The following is a 24,400-nucleotide window of genomic DNA, read 5'->3' on the forward strand; positions in this document are numbered from 1 at the left end:
TATCCCATATTACCCAGCTCCCAGGGTTGGTTTAGGAGGCTTTCATTTTGCGTCTGGCACCTTATGAATAGCATATAGAATTTTTTCAAAGATGCCACACGATAGCACTTACAATTACCTTTGAAATGAGCGCAAACTCATTTATGAATTGTTTCATGTTACATAGTTATTAAGGAAAAAGGCTCAAAACCGTCCCTTATTACCCTGTTTGACGGCATGCCAATGCTTTTACATCAGCTCCGGCATCAGTACCTCCAATAAACGGTTTCAGCTGTATCTTCTTGACTTTCAATGCATACCTACCTTTGCCTGGATCATCTGATGACCTAGGTCAAATCATGTACTAGTGCAACATACCCATAAAAAATTGGACAACTCATGGGAATTGGTAGCTAGACACTTGTATAAAGTAGCAATGACATTTGTCAAACAACCTGGTTACAATGCCAAAGAAAATAAAATATCCAATGTTGATATAATGATGCAACTTTTCTTTGTCATGGGCTCAAGTTTGGGCTTCTTGCAATATGTAGTGACAAATCTTCCAATCAATTTTATCAAGTTTTGTTGCCCTTTTCTACTTTCTTGTGATACTGTCAAATAGGGTAAAAAGGGACGGTTTTGAGCATATTTTGTTAATAACCTCTTAACATGAAACATTTCATAAAGAAGTTTGGGCTCATTTTAAAGGTCTTTGCAAGGGCTATCGTATGGCATCTCCAAAAAAAATCCACATGCTATTTGTAAGGTGCTAGACGCAATATAAAAGGCTCCTGAATTAATCTGGAAATGGGTTAAAAAGGGACACTTGAAATAGTACCTAAAACTCAATTTCAAATATTTGAAGCATGCTGAGTGTACTCATCTATTACTAACAGTACTCTGAAAGCCTCCTCTTCCTTTGTAGATGATGTAAATGTAGAATGAAATTTCTGTGATTTTTACTTGGTTTTTCTTCATTGATGTAATATTACCTTATCCATACATCACCATATTATTAATGTGATATTACTGTATCCATGGACATGCCATTGAGCATTGACAACGACCTTGTCCACTGCAAGCTTCATATCAGCAGCCATGTAGCATTTCTTCTGTATCTGTAAGCTTACAGGATGGTTTGTAATTTTGCACCATTTTAATTGAGTCAAATGATTTCACTATAACAAAAAAGATTGTAAAACAACATACCTGAAACAGGAAGGAATATTTTAGTGACAACCATCATATTTTTTTGGAGAAATAAATCATAGTTTAGGTTAATTACTTTTCATTCTTTATTGCCCAGTACTCAAATCTGTGACATTCTATGCTCAATTTTGTGATGACTGATGCAGTAATTTTTTATTAAGTGGAATTTTTTTTCACTGAGCAAGGTAAATGTAGTATAGAAAGTATATTATGGTTTGAGACTTTTAAATAAGTCTGTGAATGTATTAGGAATCCTTCAAGTATACTTGTATTTGCTGATTCTAAGTGGTAAATACATAAATAGATGATTGATTTAAGAAATGATTTAGACACATAAAAACTAATTCTGACACAGTGTCAGACTTATGATTCACAGCCGTGACGTGACACAGGGTGTTGTATTCCGACACAGCTCACACGGGGTGTTGGAATTACGATTTTGAAGCGCCATCAGAATTAGTCTCACAATATGCCGCATTTAGTCACACACAGTGTTGGACTGACGGAATTCAGCGATTTTGTAGATTTGAATTCTAAAGGCTTTTAAATAAATATGGCAACAGTTTGCAACGTTTCATCATTGCCACACTCAGGATAATGCAGGTTTTCAGGGAATTTTCCCGCGCATATTGAGTTTTTTTAACCGAATGGTTGGCGCAGCTTGCACAGTCATCTAAATATTTTTTTCTTTGCGCAGGCGTTTGCGCAGATTCCGGTCATCCATCACACCCCGCACAGAAGTCGGCGCATAATAAAGTTTGTCAAGGAACAAACAAAAAACTCAAAATATCCTATATGAGTTTAATTATCCATCAACAATATATGATTTTCCTTTATATGGAAATTTTCCTAAATAAAAATATAGAAATTCATTTTAGAAGAAATTTTCTACAAATTCCTTATGGCAACATCCAACCATCGTTTGTTTACCTTTTGTATCTAGGTAATCAGTTATTCTGACTGGACGTGATGCAAGTGGTAAAGAACCAAGTCCTCACAAATTGAACCTATGACGAATGAAGTAATCAAGTACCAGGTATTAGTATTAGATGGCAGGTTTAGCTTATTCTATATATATACTAATAGTGCGCCAATAGATTAGAGGTTCTACAGTTATTGAAAGGAGTCAGAGATAATTTCATTCTAATTGATGGGAAAATAGTTTGACGGCAAAATCTTTTGTGAATAAAATATTTCTTGACGTACCATCATCAGAAATTTCAAATGGAATGGTATGGCAACATCGTCTTTATAGACTTTTATGTAACACTGATACATCGCCATGTGTCATGTGATGTGTCCTCTTGATTGATTAAAGCAATTCATATTATAGAAATGCTTGTTGTTCATCTTAATCGTCTATATAATTTAATAAGTAACCTCCAAAGTTGCAAAAATCGAGAACTGATAACTTAAAAAAAAGTGCAGTGCCTGTATTTTTGTTTTCAATGGGTTTGCACCGCACAAACCCGTTTCTCCAGCCTGGAGGATGTCGGGAATGTAACATATTCCTGACATTGACATTCGGGTTTGTACTATTTGCCAAAGTCAGTCCTTCGTTAGAAGGAACCAATCTCAAGCCATGTGGATTATTGCCTTCTACTATTCAGTTTTGTAATTGATTTCCAACCGAATTGTGATCTATGAAAAATGAATAAATATTCATATCATTGCCGACTCTTAGAAACTGAGTTAACACATTACAAATCTAGTCAACGTGATGCAGATATTTGTTTGTGTGTGATAACGTTGCCACGCATTCATCTTTAAACAACTTTAGGAGCACGGCGCAGGCTGGCGCACGGTGCACTTTTTTACCGGGATATTAAGGCGCACGGCACAAATTGATGCAATGATAATAAAAATTCCCGCGCACCTGGCACATCTTCCTGACCATGGCATCATTGCTGGTGCCGGATGATTAGGGTTTGGCATGGATGCGTGTTGCTGATATTCAAATTGATCATTGGCATTCAGAAGGTTGTTATTATAGCTTTCCAGCCTAGGCAGGAACCACTGTGCAGAGAGTGGATGAATATAGCAAGATCTTTGGCGATGCTTCAGTAGCCAAATTTTCGCCTTCAGAAGATCTTGCCGAAACATTTAGATTGAAATTCTTGCATTTAATATATTTCTCAGTCTTCGGCCAACTATTTAGAAAAAAAGTAAGGTTTCCGGTACGTTGGATGGATTACGATGCAGCGAAGCTTGTCCGGAAATCAGTTGCGATGAGTTCCCGCAAAAAAATGTAAACAACGTTTTTTCAATTGCGTAGTTTTGGTCCCATTAGAGCGGTCAGACTGCTTTATTACATGTTCAGTTGACACTTGCTGTACAATCGGACTGTTTTTAAGGTAAAATTAGTTATGTGGGGTAACACGTGCCTGCAACCTTTAAAATGTTTGTGACTTGTAAATAGTTCGTCATTACTCAGGGTAAATGGCTTTTCATTAAAAATTACCCGGCGACGCATCTTTAAAATGGCCGGCGATGCTTTGGGCTTAAAAATCCATATATTGGGGACGCTGCATCCACCCTCTGCATAGTGGGGCAGGAAGCCCTCAAATGTATCTGTGTCATTAACATGTAAGTCGTCCATGTCATGTACCTCAACCTCTGTACTAGGTAGGACAGTGTCATTGAGGCTGAGAGGCAGCATTTGAGACCAGGTTGGCATTGCACTTGCAGAGAGATTAGGCTTAGAGAGTGATGCAGAGTGAGGATTGGTCTCGGAGCAGTCAGAATGTCAGATGATACTGAAGCAGCATCCCCTTGTTCCTGAGTTTGGGCATTTTTTCTGTTTTTTGTGTAATTTGGCGGATTCAACTATTAAAGCAATGCAAAATTCAACTATCAATGCAATAATCTCAATTAAATATTCGTCGTCACACGTCGATAAGTGGGCAGAAAAACTTACACACGTCCGTTGTCAACCGTAGCTTAAACCGGAATCAGGCACACGAGACGGACTTTTTTTATAATTGATTTTAAGACTTCGGGTATGAATATATCACACCTCCCAGCCTGAGCACAACTCTTTGTTGAAAACTTGTATTATCTTGCCGCTTCACTTTCAATTTGGGTTTCTGTTGCTCACCAACCGGTGATTATTGTGTAGAAGAGACAAGAGAATTAGGCACTGAGTATTTTCAAAGGGTGTTCAAAGGGTATTCACCATGCTGCATCTCAGCAGGTATTGTCCAAGATGACGTATTACAGCAGTTCTTCGTCGTTGTGGGATATCTCCCCCACCAAGAGCCGAGATGAGTGTCCAAGGTAATGATAAAGCTTCCAAACTTGAGCGAAACTCCCTCCTCTGGTCAGTGTAAAGTGCACAGCTCAAGATGAAATGTCTGATTGTGTCTTCTGTGTTGCACTCGGGGCAGATGCTAGAATTAGCCATGTTGAAACGGGCCAGGTGNCACCAAGACTCTCAGTTGATCCGCTCTTTTCCCGATTTCTGCGTTTTTGACCAAAACTACAAGCCTCCATAGCCAAGGGCATTGGGTTCGGGGTTGCTGCAATCAGGCTTTCACAGTCAGATTCCTCCACAAAAATGGCATCACTGATTAGATCATCACCATCCACTTGCAAATTCACTTTCTCATGACCAGTACCATTGCCAGATTTACCATCTTTCAATTCTCCAGCTCTGGGCTGGATGGGCGGGCCAAAGCCTGAGCCATTAAGGCAGCTGGACTCTTCCATGTCAGACAGTCAGACCAAGGATGGACAAGGTCGGCTTGTCAAAAGTTAACAAGTCAACAAGACAACAACCAACTATCAAGTACCAACAAATAAATTCAGAAAGAGAAAAAAAAATGAAGAAATAAGTGCAAAAAGAAAAGAAACAAAAATTAAGAGAAGAAAAAAAATAAAAAAAAAAGTACTGACAAACCTCTGAGGGAGAAAGCCAGTTGTGTTTTTCCAGGAGCAGACTGAATTCACTGAAAATTATATTTATTAGGTGTGGATATGATAAGTATTGAGTTTGGCTCACAATGAATCACCGGTTACTTTAGAGAACGCAATTTAACACACGTGCTTTCGCCGTGAACGCAACTGACTTTCTCCGAGACGGACTTTGTTACCACCTGCCGCGCTCGCAACACAGTACACAGCTACCACTGAAAACAACTCTTCCGAACCATGCGTACGCAAGTCCGGAAATTGTAGCGGATCAAATCAGACTCATTTACATGATTTAGTACAGCCAGGGCCATGGTTGATTGGACATGCGTGGCCCATCGCCATTACCTGCAATTTTCCCAAAGTATTTCTCACAGCTGATCATTTAATCCAATCTACCCAAGCCTACTATAATGCTATATGGCTGTTTTGATTACTTAAGTGAATGTCCTGATGGACTTTGTCTTGAAATCAATTGCAATTAATGTGATATTCAAGAAGATTGAACAACAAATAGAACTTGCGACGTGTGAATGGACTCGTAAAATAATTCACGTGTATAATTGAAGCTCCGAAGACCGTGTTGACAAGTGGTCTAGTGTACCTAAACGATGAGGTGTGTTGCACACGCGTTCTACCAGGCGTACTGTAAAGTCGTTTTACCATCCAATGTTGTGTGAACTGACGAATTCATCGTTGATGGTCAACGTGATGGCTAGGCCAAATCTTTGACAAGTCGGGATCATATTCTGGGAACTGCCCCAAACTTCCTGCCACAAATAACTTATATCTGATGGTGGAGCTCAGTACAGGGATCTTGGTACGTTATGACCTTAGCGTCTCAGCAACATGGAGCCACTGGATGCCATTAGAAAGTAACGAATTATTGTGTTGTGGTTAATATTTAGACTGGAAAATCCGTATTCCTGATTCTGCGATTATCCTTTAATTCTCAACGCAATGTTATGGTTTACCATCCTTATTAATGAAGCAAAACTATCAATTATGTGATCTTATAACACTTGTTGATCTCTTGTTGATTAGCTGCGATTACTCCGATAACCATAGCGACTCTTAGCCCGGTGACGATGAGCTTGATCCGTACCCTCCTTGTAAATACATTCATTGTGTGTTGCACGCTCTCCCGCAACAATACTGCCCAGTACAATGGAAGTATGGGAAGACCGTTGTGACGGCTTATTGTATGTTGCACGCTCTCCCGCAACAATACTACCCAGTACAATGGAAGTATGGGAAGATCGTTGTGACGGCTTATTGTATGTTGCACGCTCTCCCGCAACAATACTTCACAGTGCAATGGAAGTATGGGAAGACCGTTGTGACGGCTTATTGTATGTTGCACGCTCTCCCGCAACAATACTGCCCAGCACAATGGAAGTATGGGAAGACCGTTGTGACGGCTTATTGTATGTTGCACGCTCTCCCGCAACAATACTACCCAGTACAATGGAAGTATGGGAAGACCGTTGTGACGGCTTATTGTATGTTGCACGCTCTCCCGCAACAATACTACCCAGTACAATGGAAGTATGGGAAAACTGTTGTGACGGCTTATTGTATGTTGCACGCTTTCCCGTAACAATACTACCCAATACGGTCACTTCATCAATTTATATTTGATAATAGCAGCCATGTGATACCGGACTAAATACGGCCGCTTCATCAATTTATTTTTGATAATAGCAGCCGTGTCATACCGGCCTAAATACGGCCGCTTCTTCAAGTTATTTTTGATAATAGCAGCCGTGTGATACCGGCCTAAATACGGCCGTTGCATCAATTTATTTTTGATAATAGCAGCCGTGTGATATCGGTCTAAATACGGCCGTTTCATCAATTTATTTTTGATAATAACAGCCGTGTCATACCGGCCTAAATACGGCCGCTTCTTCAATTTATTTTTGATTATAGCCGCGTGATACCGGCCTAAATACGGCCGCTTCATCTATTCATTTTTGATAATAGCAGCCGTGTGATACCGGTCTAAATACGGCCGCTTCGTCAATTTATTTTTGATAATAGCAGCCGTGTGATACCGGCCTAAATACGGCCGTTTCATCAATTTATTTTTGAAAATAGCAGCCGCGTGATACCGGCCTAAATACGGCCGTTTCATCAATTTATTTTTGAAAATAGCAGCCGCGTGATACCGGCCTAAATACGGCCATTTCATCAATTTATTTTTTATAATAGCAGCCGTGTGATACCGGCCTAAATACGGCCGCTTCATCAATTTATTTTTTATAGTAGCAGCCGTGTGATACTGGCCCAAATACGGCCGCTTCATCTATTCATTTATGATAATAGCAGCCGTGTGATACCGGCCTAAACACGGCCTTTCCATAAATGTATTTTTGAAAATAGCAGCCGAGTGATACCGATCGTAACTCATGCAAAGTTAGACATGTGCAAGTTATAGAAGCACGTACGTGTACAAAACTTTAGCGCGACCTCCCTTTTCAGTGGAAGCAGAGTTTAATCAACAACAATTAAAGATAGAAAAAACGTCAAAGAAGAAAGTATTTATTCTTTCTGAACAGTGTTCATGGGAACACCACAAAATTATTCTTGCGAATAGTAAAATGGATCGAGCTGCTGCCCGGTGGAAGTCCTCGGAAATCGGGAGCAAAAGCTTCACCTGGCCAGCGCAAACCAGCCAGGTAGCACAGAGAAACTGACGCGCTAAGTTCCGTGCCGTCCATCCTGTCAAAACAAGTGCCAACTGATCTGAATTAAAGGAAAACTAGTTTATGTGATGAAAATTTAGCGCACGCCGAATATTGAGGTACAAATATAGTCAAATGGTTTAAGGTATGGACCTAGCAGCTATGCTCTAATAATTGAAAGTCATCTTATAATAAGATATTTATAGATCAAATTGGCTTTCTAAGGAATATATATTCAGCTGGAAGACAAGACGGGTTTTATTACTTGGGTCGAGAATAGTGGTGAAGGGGAGACGGTTAACCATAATGGGTACCGGCCGGAGCTACAAATCACCACAACACTCTGAGCCTCAGTGACGGGCAACCAACCTGCAGCCTCCGGTCCTCTCCTCAGCTCTCGCAGAGACCCGTCCTCCGTGAGAAGACGAGCTGATGCCGCAGTCCCCAGATCGTCCCAACACCTCGAGGCCGCCATCTCAGGCGAGACGCACGATGAAAGTCTCACTCCATAACGTAGACGTGGAGGACAAAGCTTAATTAAAGGTGTGTCGTCGGTGGCAGTCGTAATGGATCTGTTTGCTGGGCTCTTTCAGAACCTGTCTTCTTCTTCTTCTTTTGGAGCTGAGGAAGCTCTGGAGACTCGTCCAAGGCAGCCCCCCGACCGAACAGTGCTCAGGATTTGCGCAACTGTGGGAAAAAGACAGAGATGAGACATTGCAGAGAGCAGTCATGTTAAGAGACTGGAGCTGTTCGACTGTAATATCAATGATAAATATTTCAAGAGATTTATTTGAGCGATATATATGTACATATTTCATCCCAGGTTAGTGACTACTAACATGCCCTGCACAGTGCCTCACATGAGATTGTGGACTCGACTGAAGGTCCAGCCTGGGCAGCACAGCCTGGAGCTTCTTTTGACCAAGTTGGTCTAGCAAAGTGAGAGTTTATACTTTACAAAAACAAAACAAAACTCCTGTGGGCTCGTCTCTGAAGGATCAAGGGTTTAAATGAATTTAAGGTAAACAGTAGCAATCTTTACAACAGCAGTCACAACCTATAAATAACTATAATGCATATACCTAAAAGTTTAAATAAGAACTAATCCCGATATGACTGCAGAATGCTCCTGTTCCTCTCAAATAGGCATTTAGTTCAATGCCAGCAGAAATTAAATGTATTGAATATATGTAGGTGTTAGTTTGCCACAAATTTTAATTATAGTTAGTTATTTCTACCACTAGCTAAGATTTAACATTACTTATAATAAATGAAGAGTGCTAGTAGCTGATAAAAATGCAGCTAGAGCATCTACTATCAAGTTCTGGATGAGGCCAGGATAGGGGCCTCCTCCAAGTAAGTTCTGCAGCGTGACAGGAATATTAAGGCGCGTTAGTGTGTTAGTTAAATTGACTCTGGCGAGGGCATGTTGTGGGCAGTGAAGCAGCAGGTGCTCTATAGTTTCAGGGGATCCACATGTGCATAAGGGGCTATCACACAACTTAAACCGAGCCAAATGGGCCCTAACGCCAGCATGGCCAGTGCGCAGCCTAGCTAAGGCAGTCTCAACAGTCAACAGAGCGATTATTGTTGTTAGCCCAAGGGCTCGCCACAATCAGAATACGAGTACAGCCTTCGGTATATTGGCATGCCTTTCCTATTCCGCGAAATAGCAACGTAGGATAGTTTATAAAATTACAGAAATGGCAATTGGGATTTAATCTTTCATTTTTTCTTCATTTTATATAGATTCAATTAAATTGAATGATAACATAATTTGAGCATGAGCTTTCAAAAAATTGCCAATTAATCAGCACAATTTGTATGTTGTAAAAATCCCGAAATAATTGTAGTTAATTATAACTGCTGGTTTGCTCATAATGTATGAATTTTTTTTTGAATAGTCAGGTCAATGACTAATATATTTTGATATCGAATACATAAACCAAAGGTCCTAATGAATACATGGGCATTGTTTCATCAAGCGTCGTTCATTAGTTTGAGAGATATTTTATGTTCACCTAATTTTTTAGCAGCTCCGAATTCATTACTTAATAAGAACCTTATTTTAGGGTTGTCACCTGCCGAAGGCCACCACTGCCCTGGATGTAATGCACCATCATGATTCCTGCCTTCCAGAACGTAGCCTTCAACACTTCTGGACAATCATACCTAGGCCGCGCGTCGAACCAGCCCTCGGTCGAACGGCCACTCGTCGAAGGACGATAAATTGTGGAACTGAACTATGCTATCTGAAACCTAACCTCAGATGCGGTGCGCGTAAAATTACTTAATTTATCGATGCCTGGAAGTCATATTCGATCCGAGACCTTGTGGTGCACGGCAGGTTTTATGCAAGGCTGGAGAAGGACAAAGCCGAGTGGTTCACAGCTGATTGGTAGATGTCTGGGGAGATCCAAGGTATTCGATTCAGGGCTTATTGGTGCACAAAATTGGTGGTGCAAGGCTGCGCTCCCATTTTAAGGTGAGACTCATGGTGGCTCACTTCCGGTCACACTGATGCGTCCAGAAACATAATCCTGTGAAACAAAACATCTTTTCATAAGTAGTATTCAATATTTTATATGATAAATGTTCAAGTCAAATTGCCGTTGTTTCCCAGTGTCCATGCCAGAGGAACCCATGCCCATCTACCGTCAGTTGACTAGTTATTTTAAAAACGTTGTTTACTAATTGCTCATTGTATTTAGGCAGGGTAAGATGATTGAGGATATAACTTTTACGTCGATTCTATATTGAAATACTTCAAATCTCCTTATGTTTATTTGCATATTATTCAACAGAAATTCGTCTTATCATGCGGTCCGCAGCTGGTCTCCGTGTAATTTCTCACAATATGAGTCTGAGTATAGTCTAATAATCATTAATGTATCTGAAACCGGACGATCTTGAGAGCTTGGCCCTGATAAAGGTGAGAGTCTAAACAAAAAAAAATTTCATTTACGGACGGAGCATAACTAAATTTAGTACACACATGTAAATAGAAATCTAATACATTTTTGTTCATATAAATTTAAAAAAAAATAAATAAAACAGCAAAAAAGGGGGGTACTGTAAAAGAATTTTAGGAAATCAGGATACTGATCTCCTGTATAGTAAAAGAACTAGAGATCAACCGGTCATTTTTCCGATTTTTTTCAGTTCCTGATTTTTTTCAATTTTGATCCTTTCCCCACTTTTTCAGTATATAATCATAACTGAAAACAATCGAAAAAATTACCAGAGGATCTGTAGAGATTTTCTTAGGAGTCTAATGGCATATAATGGAAGATTTTCAAGATGGCGTATTTTGAAATTATTAATTGATCAAGGGTGCCAAATAAGTAAAATTTATTGAAAAAATGAAGAATATGCCAAATCATTGTTGCCAAATCATCGATAAGCATCGTTTTTGCTTTCAACGTGCGGTTTGCTGCGTCTTAGACGCGCCTTTTCAGCAACTACAGTATGAGCCAAGAAAACGGGAAAGCAAAATATATCGATTTTTACCGAAATGCTCTCTTTAACGATAAAAATAGAGGCATTATGCAATTTTCAAAGAATAAGATACAGCCTCGTGTAGTAAAGAACTGTCTACTTCATTGGCAAGTAACGAGTTGGTCTGTCGTAGCTCGTCGCGCGACTAACAAACGCCCGCATTATTGGCTGAGAAAGACGGCTTAGATTTGTTTGAGTAGTGGTTCATTTGTGCCTTTATTTATGCAAAGTATAATACCTGATAAATGCAGATGAAATTTTTCCGGGTCATTCTTCCGCGAAACATAACCCTTTTATTTATTTATTATTATTATTATTATTATTTTTGTTGGTATGCTTTCATAAAATTATTGCCTTTCCAAGATTTTTTATTAATGTCGAACACAATAATAATTGAAATCTGAACAATTTTACATCTAATTCCTTTCTGATGAAGCAAAATCCACCCAAGTGCCTATTAATAGGCAAGAATTGCACTCTTGTTAATACTTAATCCGCGCTTTCAGATTGTCTCATTTTAACATAACATAACATAACATAGTGATGTCGGCGCTGCGGTGTAGGCCTGATGTGGCCTGTCGCCGATTCTTTTCCTTTTCCTCTGCAGTTGGCACAGTGTTTCTCAGCTGATGTACAAACTGTGTGCTCATGAGGACCAGCACATAAGAGGCACCTTCTAGGAGAATTGCAACCCTCTGCTAACTTGCTAAGTGCCCCAATCTTTGGCATCTGTAGCACCTCATTGGGGAGGCAACGAAGGGTCTTACTGAGTAAGAGACATATCCAATTTTAATTTTTTTTGGCGACACTTGAAAAGTGACTTTAAGAGTAGCTGAAGGCTCCTGATTTCCATTATGGAATCTGGTTAGCGAGATGATGTCACGTCAGAAATAACATCTCCAGCACTTGCAAGTTCCACTATATCTTTCATGTCAACATTGGGATCAATTGGCCCAATGACCCCACACATCCGCACATCAGAACCTGGCTGGTAGCAACAAACAGCCCACTTTCCGATCATAGAGACATCAAGATAATTGGCAATGTTTCGATCAGTGAAGGTATGAGACTGCAGAGCAATCAACTGGCAGTGGGGGTTAGGACGTACAGTCAAGTCCCTCACTGCTCCAAACAGTGAGTTTTTAATTCCCTGCAGTCTGCACCAAGCCAATTGGATCTTTTAGAAAGGATACAGCATTTGGACCCTGTGGTTTTATCAGGATGGTCAGTACAGTCCACTACCATCTACCTGAGCTTTGCAGAGTGGCATTAGTTGGCAGCATTGTGACAAACCAGAGATTTTTTAGAATCAGTTCATTTTTAATTTCCTCATTTATCCAAGATTTAAACCAATTTCTTATGTATGATGATGCTGGTATCCAGGATACTTTACTGGCCTACTTATAGGACTCAAAAAACAACTTGAGGGGGAGACTAAAAAACTCTCTGCTTTGCCACTATGGTTGGCAGCTTCACATTCTTCAAATTAATAGGGTTAGGGACACTTTCTATTGATACTCTATTGCTCTGCATTGTTGGGCGCTTAGCCTTAGTACCACCAATGCTCTCGCTTGAGCCATTTGTCTCTCTCTCTCTGCGTTTTCGCCCAAGCTTAACAGCCGTAGAGCGTAGACTCTACAGGAGTTGCTTCAACAAGGCTCTCACAGTCTGACACTGACTCCACCACCAAGCCATCAGAAGATGTAGATGCTTCCCTGAGGTGAGGACCCCCACACAAGCCCCTGCTGCTCCAAGCACCACAGGTGGGCCAAAACCAGACCCCGTAAGGCAACTAAGATCATCCATGTGGAACAGACAAAACAGAAGTTAGAAAACAAAAAAAAAATTAACAAGACAAAAACTAAATAGAGTAGAAGAGCAAGAAAATAAAAAAATAAAGAAATAAATAAAAATAAAATAAAGAAAAAATAAAAATAACAAGGCAGACCGGCAAACCTCTGCGGGAGAGAGCCAGTCGGGTTAAAGTTAATGAGTAAACAAATCAAATAATTAAGTTTTTGAATACTTATAAGAAACTAAGAAACTTTGAGTCACAAATTTACCGGTTACTTTAGACGTTTAGAGATCGCAATTCACACACGTGCTATCACAGCAAACGCAACTGACTTTCTCACACAGAAAACTATGTTAGATGCAAAACGTCTGACTGTCTGAGTTGTAGCTTAGAAGCCCATTACATAACTACACCTTGTGATAGGTTTAGGGTTTTTTAGTTATTCATGGTATAGATGCTACAGGCTTTTTAGTGATTTTGGTCCTGTCTTAACCAATCTGACTATATATACATGACGTAACTCGTACACGATCTGTGATTGGTGTGAGCTTGTTGGCAGGCTGCCCCAAGCAATGTGGGTGATGTGAGGGGCCTTTTTTCTCCCATTTTAATTACCATATATGGTAACTTACCCGCGAAAGGGTTCATTAATCTTTGTGATCTCACAGCAAGTAGTGGAAATTTGTGTTAGACTTCATTACTGGTCCACTAAATTCGCCATAGCCTGGCGAGGTTATTGCAGTCTTTGCGTGAATTGCGCCTGCATGAGGTACAGTAGAGTAGAGAAAGCCTCAAATTCAGCCGAAACCAACCCTTTAACTTCGGTCTTTGTTTATAAAATAATGAAAAATGCTTTGAATATTGTTTCTGTACGAAAATAAACATAACCTCGAAGAATAAATTTTTCTCCTGGCTACAATAATTAAGAGGATTCGAACTAAGCTTAACTTCGTGAAAAGAAACTGTCATTTCACTGCAACGAATATCCTTGTTGGGAGGGCTGTTCATTCGCGCCTTTGTCTGCCTCAATTCTGATTCATCGAAAAAATGCACTTCAGGGATAGGCAGTTCAGTATAAAAATTCGTCTGTTACGTAGTAGAGTGGCAGGGTACGCAGCCGTGCACCACCAAATTTGTGCACCAATCAGCCTTGAAAGGAACGCCTAGAATATTTCCAGATGACCACCAATCAGCCGTGGATTAAGCCATCCATCGGTAACCAGCTCGTGACATCATCTTGATTTAAATATTAGGAGCTTTACGCCACCACATTCTGAAGCGAATAGCCCTTTTCTTTCATTTCAGATTTGTGGGAGCCTCTGAAAACTTGTCCAATGTGGCCCCACAACAGGGTTTTGAGTTATATTTGCCTAAATAATTTCTTCACGTGGTACCATGGTAGTACTTTTTGGACTTCACAGTTACACTCAATCAGTACGCAACCCTGCCTAACTCCAGCTCCCTGCCTATCTCAAGATCTTCCTATTCTTAGCACCTGTTGGAGAGAACACGCCACGGCGGAGCCGTGGAACACGGCAGAGCCGAGAAAGACGGCAAAGCCGTGAAACACGACAAAGCTGTGAAACACGGCAAAGCCGTGAAACACGGCAGAGCCGCGGAACACCGTCCAGCCGCGAAACACAGCAGAGCCGCGCAAGATCATCTATAGAAAGATCATTATTCATGAAACTAAGGGTTTCATAACTTAGCTACATGTCAATAAGTTCCCAAAACATGGGTTTCCCACATTGATCTATACATACACAAGGACCTCTTCCGAGAGGAGGCCCAACAACCAGTTCAGACTGTGCATCCTAGTGCCAAAGAAGTTTAAGTATGACTTAGAAATTGCATGATTAATGACAATGGTGCCCCCACCTGGGACGACGAGGAAGAGGAGAGGAGGATGCCCGAAACGAAACGAAAGCAGAGCCTCTCCCCCTCCCCACGAGCCATCACCAGATAATGCACACTAATTTTATATGAACCAAGAAGCAATTTAGCACCAAAATGCATGCCCAAACTATATTCATAAACACCAGTGGATGAACCAACAATAGGTGTCCCCAGGTTAGCTTTTACTCAAGGCATGCCCTTCACTTTGCCTCATATGAGAGTCACAGCACTAGCTCAGTCCAACTGAAGGTCCAGCCTGGGCTGCGCAGCCTGGAGCTTCTTGATGCCAGACAGGCCAATAACTAACTTTACATTTATAAACTGGGGCAAAAGGACTCCCTTATGGGCCAGGCTCCGATGGAGAAAAGGTATTATTATTATTAGTAAGTATTATTTACGTAGAGGCAAACAGAGGCACTCCTTACATAAGGCAGTCCTTACAGAAGATTGGGCTGCAAAAAGTGCCCCCGGTTGCACCCCAGATTGCACTCAGAAATGTGCATTGGGAGGAATTTATTTAACTGTAATGTTAGTCCCACAGATTGTTAGTAAGACTAATTATATAATAGGAATTAGCTGTAAAGTTGGTTAGAAATTAGGCAACAATATACAATAAAGAAATTAGAAACAACAACAATAATAATAATGGTTAGCATGTTAGTATTGCAAACATGATTACAGAGATTTTAGTTTATTAGTTGAGTTAAGGTATGTAGCAACAGCTTCTACAATTGCATTTTGAGTTTCTAGAGGGAAGGGACCTCCTCCAAGCAAGTATCTAAGAGAGAGATTTACATTTAGTACAGATAGCGAATTATTAAGAGTGTTCCGAGCATCTCTGTGGAGCGGACAGTGGAGCATATGTTCGATTGTTTCAGAGTCAGCTCCGCAGGAGCAGCGAGGGCTGTCTAGCAAGTTGAAACGTGCCATATGGGCATTGACACCCGCATGTCCAAGACTTAATTTGGCCAGTGCAGTCTTGGTGCCTCTGTTCTTATTTGCTGTCCATGGCCAGAGGCCAACCTTACTTTTCACTTTGGTTAGAAAGAGGCCCCTTCCTGTGGCTTGGGCATTCCCAAGCCAAGTTTGCTGCCAGTAATCATAAGCTGTGTCATGCAGACATCTTACCAGTTCCTGCATGTACTTTGGGGTAATTGTACGATACAGGAGTGCATGTGCTTCACATGCTGCACGGTCAGCAGCCTCGTTGCCCGCAATTCCACGATGACCAGGCACAAACGGCAGTTTTATTCTGTGAGAGGGGTTCAGAGTAATTAGTTTTTCCTGTATTAGAAATTTTGTATAGTTTTATCAGTAGTGTGCGGTCAGCACCCCATTCTCTGTGAGAGATGGATCTGAGTAGGTTTATGATAGGGAGACAGGAAATCTTCAGTGCTTCAATTTGAGGGCCCCATCACCACCTGGCCTGGGTGCATCCAGGACAGCCCCGAGATATTTATACCTAGGAACTGTCTCAATCGGCTGACCATTAATGTGTAAACTGTAAAGGCTGAGGGACCCCTTGTTTATTTGTGAAAAACATACATTTAGTTTTCAGAGGGTTCAATTTTAGTCCCCACTGTTGCGACCAGGTACAGAAAGCAGAGAGCTGCGTCTGTACTCTGGCTGTGGCTTGGACAATGTCAGCATCAGAGGAGAAGAAGGCTATGTCATCTGCATACTCGGTGCAGCGCACGCCTGGTTCTGGTAGTCTGGTACGGAGGGTATGTCGCTCATTACAACATTAAAGAGTGTAGGTGATAAGATGGCACCTTGCAGAACACCTGCCTTGATCCCATGCAATACAGAGTATTCGCCTTCAAAAAATACCTTGAAGGATCTGCCTGTCAAGTAATCCTTGAGCCAGCGCAAAATCCTTCCCAGTTCCCTGGACCCCACACCTGCTCAGTTTATACAACAGGAGGCCGTTATGCCATACGGTATCAAATGCCTTGCTAAAATCGCAAAAAACAACAAGTAGACTTGCTCCTGAGGCTGTCTCTGATAAGCGAATAGCCCAGAGAGCAATGGTTATGCACCACTGACCACTGAACGGTTCATCGAATCATCACTTCATACCCTGACTTTAGCTCGAACTGTAAATTGCGGACAACGAACTGCGACCAACCAGCCCAGGTCGCCAGTGGAACTGCACGCATCCTGCCGTGCACCTTTCTTTTCTTTCTTCTTTTGGAGCTGAGGGAGCTCTGGAGACTCGTCCAAGGCAGCCCCCCGACAGAATAGTGCTCAGGATTTGCGCAACTGTGGGAAAAAGGCAGAGATGAGACATTGCAGAGAGCAGCCATGTTAAGAGACTGGAGCTGTTCGACTGTAATATCAATGATAAATATTTCAAGAGATTTATTTGAGCGATATATACATATTTCTTCTCAGGTTAATGACTACTAACATGCCCTGCACAGTGCCTCACATGAGATTGTGGACTCGACTGAAGGTTCAGCCTGGGCAGCACAGCCTGGAGCTTCTTTTGACCAAGTTGGTCTAGCAAAGTGAGAGTTTATACTTTACAAAAACAAAACAAAACTCCTGTGGGCTCGTCTCTGAAGGATCAAGGGTTTAAATGAATTTAAGGTGAACAGCAGCAATCTTTACAATAGCAGTCACAACCCATAAATAACTATAATGCATATACCTAAAAGTTTAAATAAGAACTAATCCCGAGATGACTGCAGAATGCTCCTGTTCCTCTCAAATAGGCATTTAGTTCAATGCCAGCAGAAATTAAATGTATTGAATATATGTAGGTGTTAGTTTGCCACAAATTTTAATTATAGTTAGTTATTTCTACCACTAGCTAAGATATAACATTACTTATAATAAATGAAGAGTGCTAGTAGCTGATAAAAATGCAGCTAGAGCATCTACTATCAAGTTCTGGATGAGGCCAGGATAGGGGCCTCCTCCAAGTAAGTTCTGCAGCGTGACAGGAATATTAAGACGCGTTAGTGTGTTAGTTAAATTGACTCTGGCGAGGGCATGTNCATTAGATATATCTTCACCCATAGGTCCAATAACTCCAACAGATTTTGAATGGTTGACTGGTAATCGGCACTTTATAGTCCACGTTCCAAGTACTGTAATGCTTAGCAGAGTAGTTATCTCAATACTAGGTTTGTCTTGAAGAGTAATAACCAAGATCTTACGTCCTAGGTTTTTGTTGAATTTGGCAATACCTGCTTTACCAAAGGGAGAATCAGCCAGAGCCTTGCTGAGGGCAAGGTCGTTGGCAAAGAATTTCTCAACTTGACGGGTATCAGCTACTGGTTCTATTATGATAACTCTCTTGCAGGAGTCAGAGGCTGCTGGTTCGCCCTCTCTGGTTGCATCCAAGTCATTCCCCGTGAATTTCTGTGCATTATCTACATGATTAACTCTTTGAGCAGGGGTTAGAATCTCATCTTCAGATATATCTGAGCAGACTGAGCCTCGAGAGAGATCGCAGACACCATTGTCACTAATAAAACCCTCAAAATTTCTTTGTCCAGCACAACCAGCTCTCTCTCCATGGGCAGCTGACCTTGCAGTTGCAGCAGCAGAGTCAGGAGCCGCCGTGCATGCAACCAATGACGAAGGCGAACCTGGCGTCTCTGGGATGCAAGGCAGATCTTTAAATGCATCACTACTCAATGCCAGCGGCAAAGGCGGATCCACAGAGGCAAGCAGAGAAGGAGAGCTCAGGCCCTCATCTGAAGGTCCCATGCTCTCCCCCCTGCGCCACTTATGGCGCGACATACTCAAAATTAGCTTAGAGTCCTATTGATTTGTCAAAGAATTCCTGCTTATAAAGAAAGAAAAAGGTTCAAAACAATTATCAAGTAATCAGATCTCAAGGTAAAGGCGAAGTCACTTACCAACGTCCGTCGTCGACCGCAGCTCGAACCGGCCTGCCGTGCACCACCAGACCGTCACTTTTAGGCTTTTAGCTCAACATCCGGGGTTAGGTTTCAGAGAGCATAGTTCTGTTCAAAACTCTATCGTTTGCCAGCGAGTGACTTCCACAGCTTCGCTAAATTACGTAACTTTTAGCTCACAGCATCTGGTGTTAGGTTCCAGGTAGCATAGTCTGTTCCAAAATTTATCGTCGTACGACTCGTGGTCGTTCGACCGTGGGCTGGTTCGACACACGGGACAGATACGGATGGCTCCGGCATGCCCATGCTCCGTCCGGGTTGGCAGACGACGCTGGGCCGTACGACGCCAGGCTTATTTTCCTGTGGGCAAATTGATCTAATTCAATGGATATGATCTGTCTGGTGGCGTGCGGCTGATAATGCTGCAGTCAAAATGTGTTGTAGGCTTCTTTCTCAGGGAAGGGATCCTGATAGTCCATTCGAAGCACGGCAGTGGTGGTCTCCTACAGGCGTTCCGTGTGGCACACTAGTCGGCAATCTGGACTGAATTCACGAAATTCCTTGTTTGCAGCGTGAAGAATTTCCTCGAACCTAAAAAATATAATTCCCGACCCTATCTCTAACTCAACGGCCAAAAGAGCGCACTGCACAGCACATAAAAAAAACTCGACCGCTGAAATGCTGGTGTAGGTAGAGTCCGCCCCCAAACCACTGTAAATATTGTAAGAAATAAACAACAGCCGTGAAATTACGTCGCTAAATTGTGAGAAGTTTGCGAAAAGGGGGCCCAGTGGTTAAAGTTCAGAGTACCATTATTGACGCAGAGAAGCGATGGTTTGATCCCAGCTCTGTGCGACAGTTTATGGTCAGAATCGGCAAGGAGGCCGGACAGTTAAGCAAAGCAAAATTGAAGCAGTGAGTTGCGAGTTCGACACCGCAAAATGCTGTGAATGTTCTGTGATGTAAAGAATCGGCGACAGGCCAACGGCCTACTAAACGCTGAAACCGCTATTATTATTATAAAGAGAAAGACATTACTGTATGCCGTCGACTTCATCAGATTAGCATCGTTCCTATTTGACAGAGGTCTTAGGTCGTCTGAGGTCCTATTTTCCCAGCAATGTCCCTAAACGCCGCATCATAAATGATCGGGTCTCATTTGTGGAGGTCTCCTTTCCTCGCGTGAAGTTAATAGGACTGGCGTAAACGACCTCGTGTAAGAGTGGGTAATGGGTGTCGACCAAATGGCCTCTCAAAAGGGGCTCATAGAGGATCAATATTAGTGTGAATATAGATTGCACAAATTGATAATGTAGTAATATAAATGATTTACTTTCAGATCGGTTTTATTTACATATATTCACAATTGTTTTCCTCTTCTTAATGCAAATTTTTCAAAATCCAAGGGCAAGGTGGCCTACCGTATAGTAGTTACAGTTCAGAATACTGTGACTGGAGCAGTAAGATGAGGGTTCGATCTTGGCTACCTGCTACAGTTGTGGTCAAATCGGTGACGAGCGGCAGAGGAGCCGATTAACATGCTGTGAAAATTCTGTGATGTTACGAATCTGTGACAGGTCTAATAGCCCATGCAGAGAACGCTGAAACCGTTTTATACTTATTACTATATCAACCATCACAAATACCGATATAGCCCCGCCATTGATACTGAAATATGTCGAGGTGAAAACATTGTAATATTTATGTCCATATATTTATACATATTTGATTTTACTCCGGCCATGAAAAAAGAAAAAATATCAAAATAATAATATGACTATGCGTAACAAGAAAACAATTGGTCAATGTAAAACTAACGAACGAAATTTAGATCAGGATATAGAAATAAAATAAAACAAAATCTTTAGATACTAACACTTGGATTTTACATGTTTACGAAACTGTTACATTCTCAGACGGTCTCTTTGAACATGAAGTGGTATAACCGTATACAATAGGAAAGAAATAAAATTCGGAAATATATAGCCATTTTTTACACTAAATAGAAAAGAATATTACCAAAATATCGCGCAAAAATTACGTAATATCGTATGAATGCAAATTTAGTAAACTAAAAAATTAAACTTTTTCGCAGTTTCGGCAATAAAAATCGGCTTTGTAATCAATCAAAGTTATTATGAAGACATCGCGGACAAGTCCAATGAGGACAACCTTGGGTTTCGCAGTCAACCCACATTGCCTGGATGGGCACCCGCAGATCATGCAGCAGCCCAATCACGTCTACAAATCAAACAGATGCTGTCTTCCAGAGCAAAATCATCCTCACTGAATTGTCTAGGACGCTTGTTTCGAGACGTTGAAGGGATGACATCGTCTTTCTTTTCTTGCCTGATGGTCTTATGAGGAGCTGTCTTTTGTCCTTTATTTTTGATTGCTTTTGTTTGTGACTCAAGGTCTGATCGCACTTCATCTGAAGTCATGACTCGCACTTTAGAAGAAATTCGCAACGGGCGGCGACGTCCAGAGAGAATTTCTTCTTCAACAGGAAAGAATATACTCGCTAAATCCGAAAAAATTATACCGCTTGCCACAAGAGGATTTTCGCTTGGCGATTGAAGCTCTGCTGCAGGAGACTCCGGCCAATCAATGATTTCAATTTCAGATTCCCCAACCGATCCACATTCGTCTGAAATAGTAATGACAACTACTCGGTTCATGTTGCAATCCACTCTCCCAGCTGGCTTCAAAGCTCTGGTGTTCACAGACGTCCTATTGCTGGAAATCAAAGCAGCGTCTTCCAAGTTGAGAGTAAAATTTGAAGTGCTTGATTGAGTTGGTTCATCCATAAGCTGACACTGCCTTGGAGAGTTCTCTGGCATGATAGATAAGTACCCGTCTGCTCTGGGATCAATTGGTTCCTGCAAAGTTGGGACTTGTCAATGTGTTCTGGTTGAAGGGATGAATTCCGCACTTTCTGAATCCAGATTTGATATTTGAAGCCGTCATTGAATTTTCCAAAGCACTCTTTATAATGCGTGGAACATTCTTCTTTGCAATTCACATGTTTCCTCGCACGGCTTGCCAAAGTTTTACGAGCTTTGAGAAAGTAACTTTGAATGACTTGTAGAAGGCCACGTCTAATGGCTGACAGAGATGGGTGGTGCGAGGCATTAACGCTAACAATATCACATTGTTTTGCCTGGCACAGTCAATAACGGCTGGAGAGCAGTGGGAGGCGTGGCTATCGAGCAGCAAGAGAACTGGTTTATCTGCTGATGGCTTAGCGGATACCAAGAATATCTGCGTGAACCACCGGAGGAAAAGTTCGGAATCCATGAAGCCAGTGGCTTGTATGCCGTACAAAGCTCCGTCGGGGCCGCCAGCAGCATAGTTGCCTCCTGGAAATGCTGCTTTAAAAATAATCATTGTAGGCATTGCAACGCCGGATATGCTGAAAAAAAGCAGTGAATGCTGATAATGATATCATTATCACCATGTAAAGCAGTTCATCTAGAAAATGATAATTTGCCAAGAAGAAAATAGCCAGTATTAACATATTTTATAGCACAGTCTCCCAGCATTTATGACAAATTCACATGAAATCTTTTACTATAACTTGAAGTTGATGAACGTCGCACGACACCCCACATCAGTGCTGGTTATTGGCATTGCCTTCCTAAGTTCCTCTTTCAAGTTGCTGTAGACTCCTGCGTTTGGCATTTTTTCATCCGAGACGAGACAGCAGGCTCTGTCCCGGTTCGCAATAAAAACCGGGACAATTTTCAGCCCTCCGTAGGAATTCCTGGACGATACCGAGACGAGACGAGACATTCCGGTTAAAATAGTTAAGCTAAAGAATTGTTTGACTCCTTGAAAATTGAACTGCATTCTCTGGTCATTAATCGTACAGTTATATATATGTATTTCATTCAATGTTGGTGTGATAACATTAGTTCCATGCTGGTAAATAGCTAAACATTCAACGTACCGATATCGACCATTTTTCAACGTTGAAATAAGGTTGTTTTCCGTCCTTTCTACTTTTAGTCTGATTTCAACATTGATCGGACGTTTAATTTTGGTTGTTCAGCATTTCAACCTAAAATCAACATTGATTGAACGTTTAAAAATAAATAAACATTCAACGTACCAATATCGACATTGTTTCAACGTTGAAATAAGGTTGTTTTAAATCTGTTCTAGTTTTGGTCAGATTTCGACATTGATCGGACGTTCAATTTTGGTTGTTCAGCACTTCAACCTGATATCAACATTGATTCAACGTTTAAAAATAAATAAACATTCAACGTACCAATATCGACGTTGTTTCAACGTTGAAATAAGGTTATTTTACATCCGTTTCAGTTTTGATCAGATTTCGACGTTGATCGGACGCTGTCTCTTATACACATCTAGATGTGTATAAGAGACAGCGCAAACACTTAGCAAAGCGTAAATCCGTACACTTCATCCCAGTGAAACTGTCGACCGGCGGTAGAGAACACGGACCAATATCTGCCATACTTAGCGAGAAACCCACTATGAGCCCATGACCCGCAGTGGGCTCGCTGCCCCATGTTACCCTATCCTTTTACTATTCTGATTGGAGCTCGGCAATTGAAATGATTTTTGCTACGAATGAATGTTGTGGTTTAATACCTATGCACTTAATGTTGACAGGCAAATAAAAATAAAAAAGTACATTATTTATTTTCCAATAATTGTGTTCTATGATGGTCTGGAGAATTCCATACTAGCTGTAGATGGTGACATCGGCTGACAGGACAGACTTTGATTTGCCTCTAGCTCAATCACAGAATCAGATTTATCGATCTTGCCTTAATCAATCTCCTTCAACAAAAAGTCTGGAAAGAAATATCAACAACTTTTTAAAATACAACAAAACTTAAGTTGGAACAAAAGGGACGCAGTATAGACCCCTACATAGCCGTTGCCCACAATTCAATATCTATTCCTTTCCGCTCGTAATCACGCTAGAGGGCATATTAGCCTGTGTGATTAAGTGCCTAAAGCCATAGGTGTCATTTCCTTTCCTGGATATGAATCAATCAGCCAACTGACATCAAGCTGTGGGGTTTTTATTTACCACTCCACATTAAGTTAATAACTCCAATCAGGAAATTGAATGGCCTAGCTAGTTAACTTGAATTATTCACCAAGGAACAGACAGAACACAGGAACATAGTGATCGGCAGGACGAATTTGGTTGGGAGAAATGAACACATAATAAATTGTTAGGTTATTTATTAGCTCAGCTCACGTGACCTGCTCGATGATGGTGATCCCGATGGAATCGGAGGAACGGGTTGGTGATGAAGATGATGTGCTCTACTTGGTGACGTGCTCGTGGTCGCGTGGTGAATTCAGACATCGTGGTGAAGTTATCCGAGCACGATATTGAGACTTGTAGATCACTAAATTGAATGTTCCAGAGATATGAAATTGATTACTGAATTAAATGTTTCAGAGATACGAAATTGATCACTGAATTAAATGTTCCAGAGATATGAAATTGATCACTGAATTAAATGTTCCAGAGATACGAAATTGATCACTGAATTGAAGTTAAT

The sequence above is a fragment of the Hyalella azteca genome, unplaced genomic scaffold (assembly GCF_000764305.2).
Source record: "Hyalella azteca isolate HAZT.00-mixed unplaced genomic scaffold, Hazt_2.0.2 contig14981, whole genome shotgun sequence".
In the NCBI taxonomy this organism is placed as follows: Eukaryota; Metazoa; Arthropoda; class Malacostraca; order Amphipoda; family Hyalellidae; genus Hyalella; species Hyalella azteca.